Source organism: Salvelinus sp. IW2-2015, unplaced genomic scaffold, assembly GCF_002910315.2.
Source record: "Salvelinus sp. IW2-2015 unplaced genomic scaffold, ASM291031v2 Un_scaffold83, whole genome shotgun sequence".
Classification (NCBI taxonomy): domain Eukaryota; kingdom Metazoa; phylum Chordata; class Actinopteri; order Salmoniformes; family Salmonidae; genus Salvelinus; species Salvelinus sp. IW2-2015.
In genome coordinates, this window is record NW_019942514.1 from 2,976,198 (window position 1) to 2,992,140 (window position 15,943).

The following is a 15,943-nucleotide window of genomic DNA, read 5'->3' on the forward strand; positions in this document are numbered from 1 at the left end:
GATGAGGAGGGTTGGGAACAGGGTTTTTTTCTATTTTTTTCCCCTCTATCTTGATCTGTGGCTCCCTCAAGTCATTTGTGTTTCTTAATTGTTTAATCACTGTGTGCTTAAAGCATCAAACAAGCTCAGTAGCCTACATATAGTTGATTTTATTAACACATGGGGTGAGCCTATATAGGGAAAAATGCACTTTTTGAAAATTTCAACCAATCTATTGGTCGAAAGACGACTTTTGGTCGACCAAGGTGTTTTCATTTTGTCAGGGACAGCCCTAGTCAGTACATAGAATACCAAGAAGACAACAATCTCCATCAAGTCATGCCGATGAGTTGTCTGCTTCGCTTTTAAATGTGAGGAGCAGTAGCACATATTGAAAAATTGTAGCAGAGTGCTGGTGACATGGAAAATACTGCTGAAATTTTTTAGTTAATTTAAATGCATTTCTAATATATCATCTTGTGACTTACCCCATGGAGTCCCCAGCTGACAGCCCCACCTAACAAGGAGGCCCTGGTTCCTATCATCAAGAAGCATGTGGAGCGTCAGAGTATGGTAGTCAGTGATGAGTGGAGACGTGAAGGTCAATGAAAGTCAGAATTATGTAGACCCGAGTACAGGTTTGCACACTCAGAATATCGAGAGGGCGTGGCAGATTTACAAGAAGGAAGTTTGGAGTCTGCGTGGAAACCGATCAGAGAAGTCCCTAAAGAGGAAACTCTGCTTCATAGAGTGTACATACTGGTTGGACCGGAGACACAAACATGAAGTCCTTGGTAGACTTTTTGACAACATAAAGAATGTGAAAAACTGAGGCTGTGATCAATATGGTTGCGACCACTTTAAAAGCAAACCATACACACACAATCGCTCTCTTAGTCACCATGATCACACCTGTCCAGTCTTCAACTGGTCATTCAGTACAATAGGCGTACTGTTTCCTTTGAATTCAACGTTGCACACCATTCTGTCAAACTGAATTCACCCCTGGCAACATTATGCACAGAAAATATGGTGGGTGATAGGCAGGTCACAGAAATGAAGAGAAAGGGGGAGTTACTTCCCTTCCATCTAAGATAAGCGGTCTAGGGCACTGCATCTCAGTGCAAGAGGCGTCACTACAGTCCCTGGTTCGAATCCAGGCTGTATCACATCTGGCCGTGATTGGGAATCCCATAGGGCAGCGCACAATTGGCCTTGCGTCATCCAGTGTTTGGCCGGGGTAGGCCGTCATTGTAAATAAGAATTTGTCCTTAACTGACTTGCCTAGTTAAATAAAGATTAAATAAATAATTTAAAAAGTGGACAAACATGTTTTCCTTGTTGCAGGACAACAGTACTTAATTACATAAACAGGTAAACTATACCTGTGTAAACTTGATGATATTTTACACTCCGTTGTGGACGGTCCCCATTGAGAAACGGATGCCACATAATTCACATTTTTTCAAACATTGTGTCGTCTTTAGTGCAACCAGAATACGTCAATAGAACAGGAAGTTACCAAACCACAGAACAAGATGAAAATATGTGGTTTTATGCGATGGCTTTATGGGATAGCTAGCAACTTTGTTTCTGATGATAATTATTAGGTGGAGGTCGCTAGCTAGAGCATCTTCAGCCTAGCTTTTAGCTAGCTGGTCTGAAGTAAGCTAGCTTAACTTGCAAAAAAGTTAGAGAAACAAATTAAGGAAAAAGTAACTAAACGCAACATGTTTTATTATCACCTGAAACAATATGTTTCTCCTGTCTTGAATGAAAAGATCGCTTTTGCATTCTCCCAAAATAAATGCGATCTCTGACGAAAGGCTTGTCTTGCGTTATGAAACTATGCTCTCCATCCAGCAGCAGAACGAGATTGCTTGAAAATGACGTACGGTGTAATGAAATACGTCACAATGTGAAAGGGGATATCACTCAGCATGTGTCCATTTTCCCTGCATGATGTGCAGTGGGCTGATCCTCATCATCGGTGTGGTGTTAGTATTACTCTGCGATACAGCTCCATTCATTTCCTGTTTCTCCAGCTGTGTGAAGGCAGAATGGCAGCGTTATTGAAAGGGAAGGTTAAAGGAGCACAGCGGGTTGTAAGACATATTGGTCTCTCACTGTGTGTGTGTGTGTGTGTGTGCGCTTGCGAGTGTGTGTGCGCGTGCGAGTGAGTTCATGCAGACACACACACACAGAATGAGAGCGCAATATGTACTATCTTTACAAAATAAATGCAATAAATGGATCGACGGTGCCAGCAGAATGGCAGAATGGTGAAGAATAACAATGACAAATATATAAAGAATTTGGTCAAGTCAATTTGTCCTACACCCCACACAGATACAGGCTCATCATTATCGGAGTAAAAGTAGCTCCTCTTTGTACCATATATTCATGAACACTGGCCCATCTTGTGGTAGCCTGTACCCACATTACTTGACATGACCTGGGTTCATTGTGCTTTGTGTTGCTGTTGGACACGTTCACACAGCAATACCTGGTAACCCGGTTGTACCTCACAGTATTATTGATGTGGTGGAAGTTGTGGAGAAAGAGGGAAAAATAGAGGGAGAAAGAGAAAGGGATGTTTGTCCAGGTGTTTTTAGGGATGGAGCAATTGAAGAGGTGTGAGGCTGAGTTATTTGTCAGGTGGATGCTTGATAGAGTAAGAAATGGAGCTGGCTAGGCAAGATTGACTCATCACTGCGGCCAGAGCATGTTTTCTTCCCCCCACACCCTGAGTGAACACAACAGGTGTTGTGCCTTCATTGATTGCTCAACTCCACAAACAGCACTAATAATGCGTTTGTAACCAAGTCAGAGGTGGGAATTTACCAGTTGTGAACTGATAAAAATCAGTTGGATGCATTCACGCGCTTTGAACTACACTCAAAAAACAGCACAACGACCCTAATCACACAGCCAAGACAACGCAGGAGTGGCTTTGGGACAAGTTTCCAAATGTCCTTGAGTGGCCCAGCCAGAACCCGGACTTGAACCCGATCGAACATCTCGAGAGACCTGAAAATAGCTGTGCAGCGACGCTCCCCATCCAACCTGACCGAGCTTTAGAGGATCTGCAGAGAAGAATCAAAGAAACTCCCAATACAGGTGTGCCAAGCTTGTAGCATCATACCCAAGAAGATTTGAGGCTGTAATCGCTGTTAAAGGTGTACTGAGAAAATGGTCTGGATACTTGTGTAAATGTGATATCATTTAAAAAAATAAAAATTAAAAAAATAATACATTCAAGGTATTGTGTGGAGATTGATGATCAATAATACATTTTGGAATAAGGCTGTAATGTAACAAAATGTGGAAAAAGTCAAGGGGTCTTAATACTTTCCGAATGCACTGTATGAACTGTAACTCTGTAAAATCTTTGAAATTGTTGCATGTTGTGTTTATATATTTGTTCGGTGTAATTAATTACCAAAATGAAAGTGATATTGATTGCAGGAGCGTGTGAAAGACAATTTAAATATAAATTCAAAACTAAGCACTTTGTATCTATTTATTTGATTTAAGACCATTTCCAAATACAATATAATTTCCCCCAAAATTGCCTACAACAGTTTCAAATGTCAAATGTGTGGCCTACAGTTCAGGAATATTGTATTTTCCCCTCCCGATAAAAAATTGCCATATTTTATTTTAGAGAAGGAAAATCATAAATGGATTACATCTGAAAATGAAAAATGTATCCTACACCATGATTTTTTGATTCATAAAATGTGTAGGGTAAAACAATGAAATGAAATACTTTATTTCAGTTGTATGGAGTGATTGTAAAATAGATACATCACTCATAGTCTGGTAAAATAGCAGGATTAAATTGTTCCAGTGATAATACCCACCAGAGGGCGAAAAAGTATTGTAAAATGTTGGCAGCAATCAGGACTACGAGTAAATAAACCAAGACATCCGCTTTAGGGAGAGGTAAATCGGTGGCCAATAATAGTTGCAATTGAGATCAGCTGTGTGGGTAATTTTAATGTGTATTGATGGTTTAAGGAGAGATCAACTGGCGATAATCTGGTGGCCATTGATGGTTGCAATTGACCCTATGTCTGCTCCAAAGGAACAAGAGAGAGCCATAATAAACATTTGTTTTGATCAGTCATGGAAAAAAATGTGCTGAAAACATGTTTGCTCATCATTTAAAAAGAAGTTTGAGGCCAAGACTTAGTCTTAGAATTTATTAAATGTTGTCAAAAATAATATTGCGATACTCTACTGTGTCGATTTCCCCCACCCCATAGCACAGTCTGATGGTTAAGAATATGCCTCAATGAGAAAGACCTTTGCATCTACAGAGAATCATACATTTAATTATTTACAGACTTTACTGCGAACTGACAATATTCAGGGCAAAGACAATACAGGTACATGGTGTGTGTGTGTCACCTGGCCGATTCTCAGCCAACAGCACTGGTGGACATTCCTGCAGTCAGCATGCCAATTGCACACTCCCTCAAAACTTGAGACATCTGTGGCATTGTGTTGTGTGAAAAAACTGCACATTTTAGAGTGGCCTTTTATTGTCCCCAGCACAAGTTGCACCTGTGTAATGATCATGCTGTTTAATCAGCTTCTTGATATGCCACATCTGTCAGGTGGATGGATTATCTTGGCAAAGGAGAAATGCTCACTAACAGGGATGTAAACAAATTTGTGCACACATCTTTGGAGAAATACGTTTTTTGTGTTTATGGAACATTTCTGGGATCTTTTCTTTCAGCTCATGAAACATGGGACCAACACTTTACAAGTTTGTTCAGCGTAAAAGTTGGTCTTTAAAAACGTTATTTTCGCAGAAGAGTAGCCTCGATATAGGCATAATATGGCTAATCTGCAATTAAACGTGTTTTGACATATGCTACATTTCCAGTCAAATCATATTATTTCAGTTGTAATATGTCATTCTTGTTTGGAACCACCAATACTGTGGGTTACAATGGCACTGTAAAGGCAGCATCGCATAATTGCTTCTGTAAATATATTTTATTTTTATAGCAATTATTTTAATTAACAGTGTATATTTTTTTTACAATTTAAAACTAGCATGGCATTTTTTTTTAAACTGTCAAGCAAAGAAAAATCAGATAGATGGTTGGTTTGGCAGGCTAACTGGCTAGCTAGCTAGCCTGTTATGTTTTGCTTTGAATGTTGGATGTTGAGTGGAAAAGCCAGAAGCAAGAGGACAACAGAGATGGCAGAGGTGTGCACAAATGCTCTGGAAGACTACAAGGCTGCTTTGGACTACTGGTGACGTGTGGTAAGCCTTCTGGTGCCCCATCGGGTGCTTTGTGATCAGTGGTGGTTGCAGAGTAGCTCCGAGACCGGACCATCATTGCTCCGAGACCTGTCTGACCCTGACAAAGCTCCCGAGGCTTTTCTCTGGCTCTGACCGTGATGCTTCCTTCCTCCTCCCTCCTCACAAGGATATTTGTCACTTGATTTGTTTATTTAGGTATGGGTTGTACACTAAAATTCAGCTCTTAGCTGCCAATGTTTTACACCATGACAAACTAAACCTTGTGTCATGACTGTCCTGTGAGGATCCGAATGGGTCAGATCAGCTTGGCAATGGATGACAGTAACCAGACCCTCTCTCACCCACAGAGGGGAGGAGGGAGCTGCTGGGGGGTTGACGGCTCACACCCTGTCGTAAATTAAAGGACAGAGAACATCCCTCTCCAAAATCCACACAGGAATGTTCCTTTGTCTACACAGACAGTCTTCCCGCTGAAACTCTAACAGATTCTAAAGCGAATTCTGGAACAATATTTCCCACATAAAACTGTGGGGAATGGTCAGAGATGATCTATAGAAAATTAATGTCATATTGGTTTTTATTTTGCGATGTCCTTAAGTGTTATAAAGGAAATACTGTAACTTGAAAAGTATATACACCACATGTACAAAGTCATCATCCTTTAGGTTGTAAATGAAATATGAAAGTATTTTTGTTAAGATATGAGTGATTTTAGGAGCCATAAGAGAGAATTTGACTCTTATAAACTCTGCATAGTAAGTAGCCACGCCTGAGTGAGGTCAGAGAGCGTGTCAGCCTAACGGAACAGTCCCTCTCAAACCAGAGTGCATAAAAGGATTGGTAAAGAAATTAACATTAGACCAGAAAAGCGTGAAGCGGTAGCTACACATTTGAAATGGTTGGAACTTTGAACCTCAACACGAGGTGAAGAAAATTAACTCACCTCCCAGACCAGGAAAGACGGGGAGCTGCAGCCCATGTCTAAAGTGGTTTGAACTCTGAATATCAACACGAAGAAGAGGTGAGAAGCTTACCTCTAAGACAATCACTGGTACAGCTGATTAGCTGTCCTAGGAAAAGTATCTAGAAAAGTGAATTCAAGTGGACCACTGTACTACTCTTCTCAAATCACCGTAGTACACTACTCTCATCACCCAATGGGAACCATTGACACAGCTGGCTAGCCTATCTTCAAAAGGAGCATCGTCCAGAGTGAATAACAGTAGAAGAGACAGGTCCAGACCCTTTCGGACAATCAGAGCCTTACAAGCGTGCTGCTGAAAGGCCCAACAACCTTCCTAAGAAGGCCTGCTTCCGACAGAGATAAACGGCAGCGGTTTGTGTGCAAAGTATATGATTACTGTGAGAATAGTTTCTAAAATGTATCAACGATAAGTGTCTCTTTCTCTGTTTCTCTCTCTCTCCTGCTCCATGTCGTTGTGTAAAAAGCCACCATATTGTGTCAGTCCGCTAGGGACCTTCTCCTAATGTATTAAGTGTGTATATTTATTCAATGTTATTATTTAGTAAATAATTAAACCAATTTGTGTAGTACTGAATCATAAATAAGGCTGGGGTTTTTGCAGATCCAAGGAGGTTACGACTGTTCATAATGATGATATGATAAGAGGTTATGATTAATACGTTGACTGTTTTATAGATGTGATTAGGTAAAGATCTTTAGAGTTTAATTCGGGAGATGGTAACACTTTAAACAACCGCTCTCGTGTTGCTCAAATTCCTAATGAGTTAATTGTTAAATGATTAATTTAAATTGGGTAACAATTAAACATAGTTAGTTGATTCAATAAATAACAGTCATCAGATTAATGAAAGTAAAGTCACGACACTTGAATAGGAAAATAAATGTGTTATCACTGTGCTTCATCTGATGCTAGAACCAAATAACCTCGATTGCAGTTGAGATTAGGCCTACATGTTGAAGTGATCAATGCCGTTAGAGATTCTGGACAGATTATAACAGCAATTGTGAGGATCTCCACAGACCTGCGATGACCTATGCATGCTATCTTGAACATGCATGCTTTCTATGATTACAGAAAAATACATTTATAGTTACAGTAACCTTAAAATGTGGCCATTGATGTCTTACTCATGTTAAGGTTGAATGTTGCATGCATTTGTAAGATATCCTTAACTTTAGGCTATTTACTGTATTACAAGTAATATTGTGTTTGGTTGACAATGGAACCAAATATCACAATTTAAACGTGATGTATCTACTGCTTGGATAGTTCCATCTGAGCATGTGGCCTAATATAATTTGTTAACTTGTTGAGAAGTTAATAGGTTATTTATTGCATTTTAAAAGTGATATTGAATTGTTTGGTTGTCAACACAACCAAATACCAACATTTTAAGGAGATTTATATTCTGCTTGGAGAGTTCCATCTGAGTCACTGATTTATTGTGGCTTTAATTCCAATTTGAATGAATAATTGATATGTTGATAAGTTAAAGAATAGGACTAAATCAAGTCAAATCAGACTTTGAATGCAATTGAAATAAAATGTGATTTGATTTAGTCCTATTCTTTAACTTAGATTTTTGGTTGAGATGGAGACGTGAATCCAGCATAAATTTCTTGACAAACAAATTAAAGCCAGACTTAAGCACCGTCTACATCAAGCACGATAACTATTACAATAAACATTTCAGTGAACAGGAGCATTCACACTACAATAAGAGAGCAATCTTTTGGATCACTGTCAGATATTTATTTTTTTGTCCCTCTGACAAAAAAAACTTTCACAACCAATCAAAAACGCGTTTTAGATTCTAGGTGTGCGAGGCTGCTCTAAGAGAGAAGGCAGAGCGCACGGTTAGCTTGCTTGAATAACTGGACATGTGTGAGTATATTGATGGTCACATTAATTACACCCTGATAGCTCTGAATAGTCTGTAAACATTGTATACAGTGTGCAGTAGAATGCGTTGATCAGTTGATTGACAGGTGTAGCCTACTGTACAACAATCTGTCCTCTAGTGTGAATGCTCGCCAATTTTTATAGTTATGTATAGATTATCATTGGAGTTATCATCCTTTGTGTGGATGGCCCTTAAGCCGTTGGCTCAGATGGAACTATCCAAGCAGAATATACATCTCCTTCAAATGGTTGCGTCGACAACCAAACACAATTCAATATCACTCCATATCATTACATTTGAAATCAACCAGAGCTTGAAACCTTAGGCCTATATGTATTGTCTATTTTTTGTTAAATCCTTGGTTGAATTGAAACAATGCTACGCTGAACAAAAATATAAAAGCATCATGTAAAGTGTTGGTCTCATGTTTCATGAGCTGAAATAAAATATCCCAGAAATTTTCCATACGCACAAAAAAGCTTATCTCTCAAATTTTGTGCACAAATTTGTTCATTTCTCAACCATAAGCCGCCTCCAACATCGTTTTAGAGAATTTGGTACGTCCAACCGGCCTCACAAACACAGAGCACGTGTATGTCGTCATGTGGGTGAGCGATTTGCTTATATCAACGTTGTGAACAGTGTGCCTCATGGCTACGGACAACAAACACAATTGCATTTAATCGATGGCAATTTGATATCCTGAGGCCCAGTGTGAGGCCTATTTATTTTAAGGTATCTGTGACCAACAAATGCATATCTGTATTCCCAGTCATGTGAAATGCATATCTGTATTCCCAGTCATGTGAAATCCATATCTGTATTCCCAGTCATGTGAAATGCATATCTGTATTCCCAGTCATGTGAAATCCATAGATTAAGGCCTAATGAATGTATTACATTTACAGATTTCCTCATATGAACTGTAACTCAGTAATATCTTTGAAATTGTTGCATGTTGCGTTTCTATTTTTGGATAAAACCCTGGATGTGAGCCCAAAGGACAGCTGTATATAAAACAATTCTCCAGTAGGAGGCGCTGCCCAGCCTATTGTTTCATTTTCTTATACTGGATTTAAGGTTGAAGATCTGACGTTGTTTTGAAAAGGTACAAATTCAACATATTTTATACAAGGTTTGTCTATGTTGATATTTGGTTATCATGACATAATCCTGTGGTTGAAATTGTACCCTTAAAACAACAGTTAACACTAATTACTTTTTTCAAATCCAATGTATTTTCCACATAGATTCCACGTCACAATACGTTGACACATTGCTTTGAAACAAGATTGATTTAACCAGTTTTTGCCCAATGGGTATGTGCTTTCAAGTGCTTGAAAGATGCAGACTGAGTTCCTGGGTTCAGGAGGTCAGGTGCCTGGTGGGATTTATTCCCTCCTCGCTGGGAGGGGATCACTCACTCACCAGCAGCTATGAAGCGCTGAACGGATAGCCCTTCAAATAAGGCTGCTGGAGCTGTTAGCTGGGTGCCTGAATCCCCACGTGAGAGGGTCAAGCCCTTCTACTAACCTCTTTCCATTTCTGAGGAGGAAAGAGAGGATAAGAGAAGGCTAAAAAAAGCCTGTCACAGCTGTCTTGAGAGGGATGTGAGGTAGTCCTCTTTATGCCAAGCCATCAACTGGAAGAGCCATGACTGACACCTCCAAAGACTACCACTCCATTTGAAGATGTAAAATACTTCCACTCAACTCTATCCTGTCTGTGTAGTTCTGACTGGATTTCACATCAATGTCTGACTGCGTGAGTGAGAGAGTTTGCTTGCTTGAAGACTCTCCATGTTTTTATTATTGTAGTTTATTGGCGAAATGAGAAAAGAATATTATGCTGGTTGCCTTTAGAGGAATATTTAAATCTTCCCTTGGAGTGTTCGCCGAGGCTTTGATAAGCCCCGTCCTTTGCGATAAAGTCCTGTGAAAGACAGGCCCGAAGGATGCCTTCTCTCTCTCTCTCTCTCTCTCTCTCTTTAAAGTAAATGTCCAGTGAAAATCTCACTTTTAAAAGTTAATGTGACCCACCACCTGGATTCAGTCCTATGTAGCAACATTTGAAATGTTTTTTTTAATTTTTTACATTGGATACAAGTAGAGACTCCGAGCTGCAAAATGAGGAACAATGGGAAATTCTGCTTTGAAAGTTGTAACCCCACTTTTGAGAAAATGGCCCGTGAATGTTTTGGTACATCTACTGGAGAGCTCTTCTTTGTCTACACCCATTCAGCATCGTTCACAACCTCTTAAGCCTTAGCCCCACCCATCTCTTTAAGGATTCACAGTACAATAAACAACCCAAGATTTCAAGAATAAAAGTGGTGAAAGTAGTAGCAAAAAATTGTATTAAAAATACACTTTATCTAGACCTCGGACTATATCCTAATCCGACTTTGGTGCAGGTCATGTTGTTCTTCACATTACCATCTCTGCTAAACACACAATATATAAAAAATATATACTTGTATTTGTCACATGCACAGGAAACAGAAGGTGTAAACGGTACAGTGAAATGGTTACTTGCATAGCGGAGTCTTTTATTTAGACATGTAGCTAGCTATCTAGCTAAACAATGAACCATAATCCCAACTCTAATGCCACGTTCAAAAGAACTTGGAACTCGGAAATCTCTGACTTCCGAGTGTTCAAAAGAACTAGGAACTCTGGGGGAAAAAACAAGCTTCAACCGGATCTTTTTTTATTTGAACGGTCATCCAACTCGGAACCTCTGTCCTCTTTCTAGAGCTCCGACTTTCTGACCTGAAGATCACTGACGTCATAATTTGACCTCGTATTTTTCAGAGTTCTCAGTTGTTTTGAATGTGGCAATACTACCATGAATGAATCTTCTGGTAGCTGAAGCTAACCAACTAGGTGCAATGTTAGATAGCTGTTAGATAGCTAGCTAACATTAGGCTATAACTAGCATCACAAATGGCATTCTGAGATACAAATAATATTACTACACAGATCATACATGTAACATTAGCTAGTGAGACAGCCAGCTAGCTAGCTAACAGTATGCTTTAGCTTTCAATGAAAATCACTTGACAACATTTGGAACGTATATTATATCTGAAAATGTAGCTAGACTCTTACCCATACCACATGGTTGAACGCTTCTCCCTCTCTGTCATGGATGCCCAAAATTTGAAGATGTAATCCGGAAACAGGTGTTTTATACAACAGCCTTCTTTCTGTGTTCTCTTTTTGTTCTCTCCTCATTTGGCAACCATTTCTCTGCTTCCACAGGGTATTCCACTGATTTCAAAACTTGGTCAACTTCTTGCATGACAACGACACCATTTCTTCCCCACCATTGTTATCTGTAGAGTCTACAATGTCTGGTTCAATGAAAATCATCTCTCGGCATGTCCAGCCCCTCGTTATCTCAGCCAATGATGGCTAGTGGGAAGGTTCCTGTATTTTTCCATGGCTACACCAATTTCACCATTTTATTTGTATTTAAGATAGCATACAAGTTTGTTATTAAGGCGCATGAAAGTTCACATGTTCCAGAAGGCATTTCTGCAAAAAAAAACTAATTTTGATTTAAAAAAAAAAGTTAAACGTTCAAATACCACTCCTGTGAAGTAGTGATGTGTGACATACGCCTAGTTTCTTGAAACTGGTCAGATATTCTGTTAACTCATTCCCCAAAAATCTTGTTGACTCATCCTATACTCATTGCAAAACTCCCACCTCAAACAGACTTTGTATTTCCTCATAGAGTATGCCAATCAGAGGTCTACTGGCATTAACATTTTTAATGACCGGTATACTCCCACACCATTCTGTTGTTGGAGTATGCCCACACAATTTCAACAAAGAAAATCAGCTTTTCAAAATACTTAATAAAACATATTTTGAAGGAAAACTATTTCACTCATATTGTAAGTAATTATAGGTCTTATTTAATAGAAATCTGGAAACACTGGACAGTTAATTTAATTATTCGGCATTCTCATCCCTCATTCAGTTCCTCTCTGCCCGTGAACCATTGAGATTAACACATTAACCTGTGGCCTTGCCTAATCTGGGGAGTACAGCTCGCTGGATAGAGAAGTTGAAGCAAAGGCAAACCTTTTGTTGTGACTTAACAGTCATCAGATTAATGAAAGTAATTTATCTAATCAACTAACTAAGCTAAATTGTTACCCGATTAAATTAATCATGTAACAATTAACTCATTAGGAATTGGGGCACCATGGTTCTTTACCATCTCCCGAATTAAACTCTTTAAAAAGGTCTTTGCCTATTACATCCATAAAACAGTCAACTTATTAAATCATAACCTCATATCATATCATCATTCTGAACAGTCGTATCCTCCTTCCATCTGCAAAAACCTGAGCCTTAATAATGATTCAGTACTACAGAAAATGGTTTAATTATTTATTTAGTAGCTAACTACATGGTAACACAGGATTAACATACACACTTAATACATTAAAAACAGGTCCCTAGTGGACTGACATACTATGGTGGCTTGTTACAAAAGAGACGGAGAGGGGGGGAGCAAAGAGGGACAGAGACATACTACTTTGGTACATTTATAAACTACTCTCACAGTAATCATAAACTTTGCACATGAACCGCTGCCAGTTTGGAGTAAGAAATCATGAAGTTATATTTGCATGATTTAGCATAATTCATTCATCATTAATCAGCCATACCAGTGATTGTCCGAGAGGTGACTATCGTCTCTACTTCGTGTTGAGATTCAAAGTTTAAACCACTTTAAATGTGAGCTGCAGCTCGACGGCTTTCTGGTCTGATATGTTAATTCTTAACCCATAATTTTATACAGTTCATTGAAAAGGGCGGTTCCACCAGGCTGACACGCTCTCTGACCTCACTCAGGGGGCAGTGACTACTTACTTGTACAAAGTTAGAGAAACAATTTCCACTTATAGTTTCTAAAATCACAATCCTCTCTTAACAAAACCACTTTAATAATTTTTCATACATGTAGAGTGTTGTTATGGGATTTTTATTAATAATGACAAAATTATTTATACATTTCACTTAGAATTATAACTAAACTGAATACTACTATGTTACTGTATGGATGTATGCATCTTATTATAATCATAATGCTGAATATAATGTGTGTAATTTTAATCAAGAATTGGAACAAGGAATGTCTGTTAGAAAGAATGGAGTTATCATCAGACAGACTGGAATGATGTGTTCTTTACAGGAAATTCTGTCTCTACCCAGGGAGGGGAGAGACTTTGGGCTGGTTGTAGATTGTTTAACAGGTGGCAGACAATGTGAGGAGGCTGTGAACTGTATTGCCATTGTATCCGAGAGGAGGAAGGACATTTTAAAACCTATGACGTCATTATTATTATATAACCTGATGTAAATTGTATTATGATCAGTACTCTCGAGAATAAACGCTATTGATTGATTGATTTTGAGACTGGTTTCTGTCCATTTTATGCTAATAAGTATCTTACAAATTCTTATGAATGGGCAGAGTYTTTAAATTGAACATATAGGAATTAAATTCCTTTAACAAGTGTGTACTTTTCAATTGACAGTATTTCCTTTCTAACATTTTTAATGACATCACAAAATAACAACATTAGTCGTCTTTTGGTCGCATCGAACCATTCCATGTCAGAAATATTGTTCCAGTATTCGCTCTAGAACGTGGCAGAGTATCAGCTGGAAAAAGTCTGTGAAACAAAGGCAATTGATTTAAAACAGGGTGTGAGCTGTCAACCCCCCACCAGCTTCCCTCTCCCCCCTCTGCGGGCGAGAGGAGGTCTGGCCGAAGTCATCCACTGCAAAGCTGGTCCGACCCATCTGGATTCTCACAGGACAGTCATGATACTTTTGAGATGCATAAAATAAGTATTTATGTCTGTAATAAAGCCCTATTGTGGGGAAAAACAAATACTGATTGGTTGAGCCTGGCTCCCAAGTGGGTGGGCCTATGCCCTCTCAGGCCCACCCATGGCTGCGCAGTCATGTGAAATTCATACATTAAGGCCTAATGCATTTCTTTAAATTGACTGATTCCTTATATGAACTGTAACTCAGCAAAATCTTTTAAATTGTTGCATGGTGTAACCACAAGTCCCAACATAACTCCCTTCTCCACACTTGCATAATTTCTCCACTAAGTGAGTTGGAACTAGAAGTGAGTTTGGATTCTATCTATTTTCTTCCTATTCTGGCTTTAACTTTCCATGCTTTAATGACTGGAATAATGAGACAGTCACAAAGCATGACCCAATACCTCCAGCAGTGCTGATGCAGAGATGTACAAAATTGGTCCCGCAACAAAGGTGGATGACTTATAAGGAGTCCAAAAGGGAGGGCACTATATTCAATATAAGATCAATTGTGCAAAGTCAGATTTGGCTTTGCAGGCCCTGTGAAGTTTTTGGGAAAATAAATATACTGTATACGTCAGACTGAGGTAGAATCTTTTCCAATATGACACACTTAGAGTAAAAATGAATTATTCTCTTTTTTTTCCATTTTTGTTGAGTTTAATCTTTTCTTTATATGCTTTTATAACAGGATGAACATGCATATTTCTTTTAACACGGAAGTGCCTGGTAAGAGGAAAAATAAACAGGTTTGGAGGAAAGGTTCATCAAGAGGGAGTGGTACAGCTTTGATTAATTATGATAAAGCCTCTGATAAGCCTATGCTTTATCATTACCAACATCATTACCTGGTTGAGAGTATGCCAAGAGTGTGCAAAACTGTCATCAAGGCAAAGGGTGGCTACTTTGAAGAATCTGAAATATTAAATATATTTTGATTTGTTAAACACTTTTTTGGTTACTACATGATTCCATATGTGATTTCATGATGTCTTCACTATTATTCTACAATGTAGAAAATACTAAAAATAAAGAAAAACCCTGGATTAGGTAGGTGGGTCCAAACTTTTGACTGGTACTGTCGATTTAATGAGCCAAAACTGTTTATGTTCCAATAACATATTTTAAATAATTGATCTACTTTGCAGATCTGTTTGGACAATTATTGTAAATTAACATCATCACCCCTTCATCTAAAATTGTTGAACGAGTTGAATGAGTTTCCTGTAAACAACAGATATTATATTCCTTCTCTTTTAGCCAGGTAAATACTAATCGTCTTTTCTTATTATCTGTTAAGCCATTGCACCTATAACTGGCTATACTTATTTCACCATTTACCATAATGAGATATACTGTAAGTTTATCATATGTTTGTAAACTTACCATTAACAAGTACCATAATGATTGAGTGTCCATACAGCTGTACCATGATATTTGCATTGCTACTAAGTAAACCTCCAATTGTTCTCCACTATTCCACCCGCTAAAACCTCATGCAAAGGATTGTTACTTATAATCAGGATTGCCATTACAAAAATGACATTTTTGGCAAGCAATTATTATTTTAGCAAATAACTATTGTGATTCATCCGATATTGTCCATAATATCATTACCCCATAGTAACAGATGTGGGACACACACATCCTCCACCCTTCCCCCACAAACAACCACAAGATCAGATGTTCAACAGCTGTTTCGATGAATGCATATACAGTTGTAGCTATTTGTGATGGCATGCAAAATTGAGCAAGAATAGGGAAATTTGATTAACCAATGTCAAGTCCTAGCTGATGGAGCTCAGATTCACCCCCTTCCCCTGAAACACACACACGCTGGTACCCCGTTGTGACCAGTTTCCCAAGCATCTCTATGCAGTCAGACCTTTGATTATTTGTTGCCACCAGGGCCACAATATTTTGTCCCC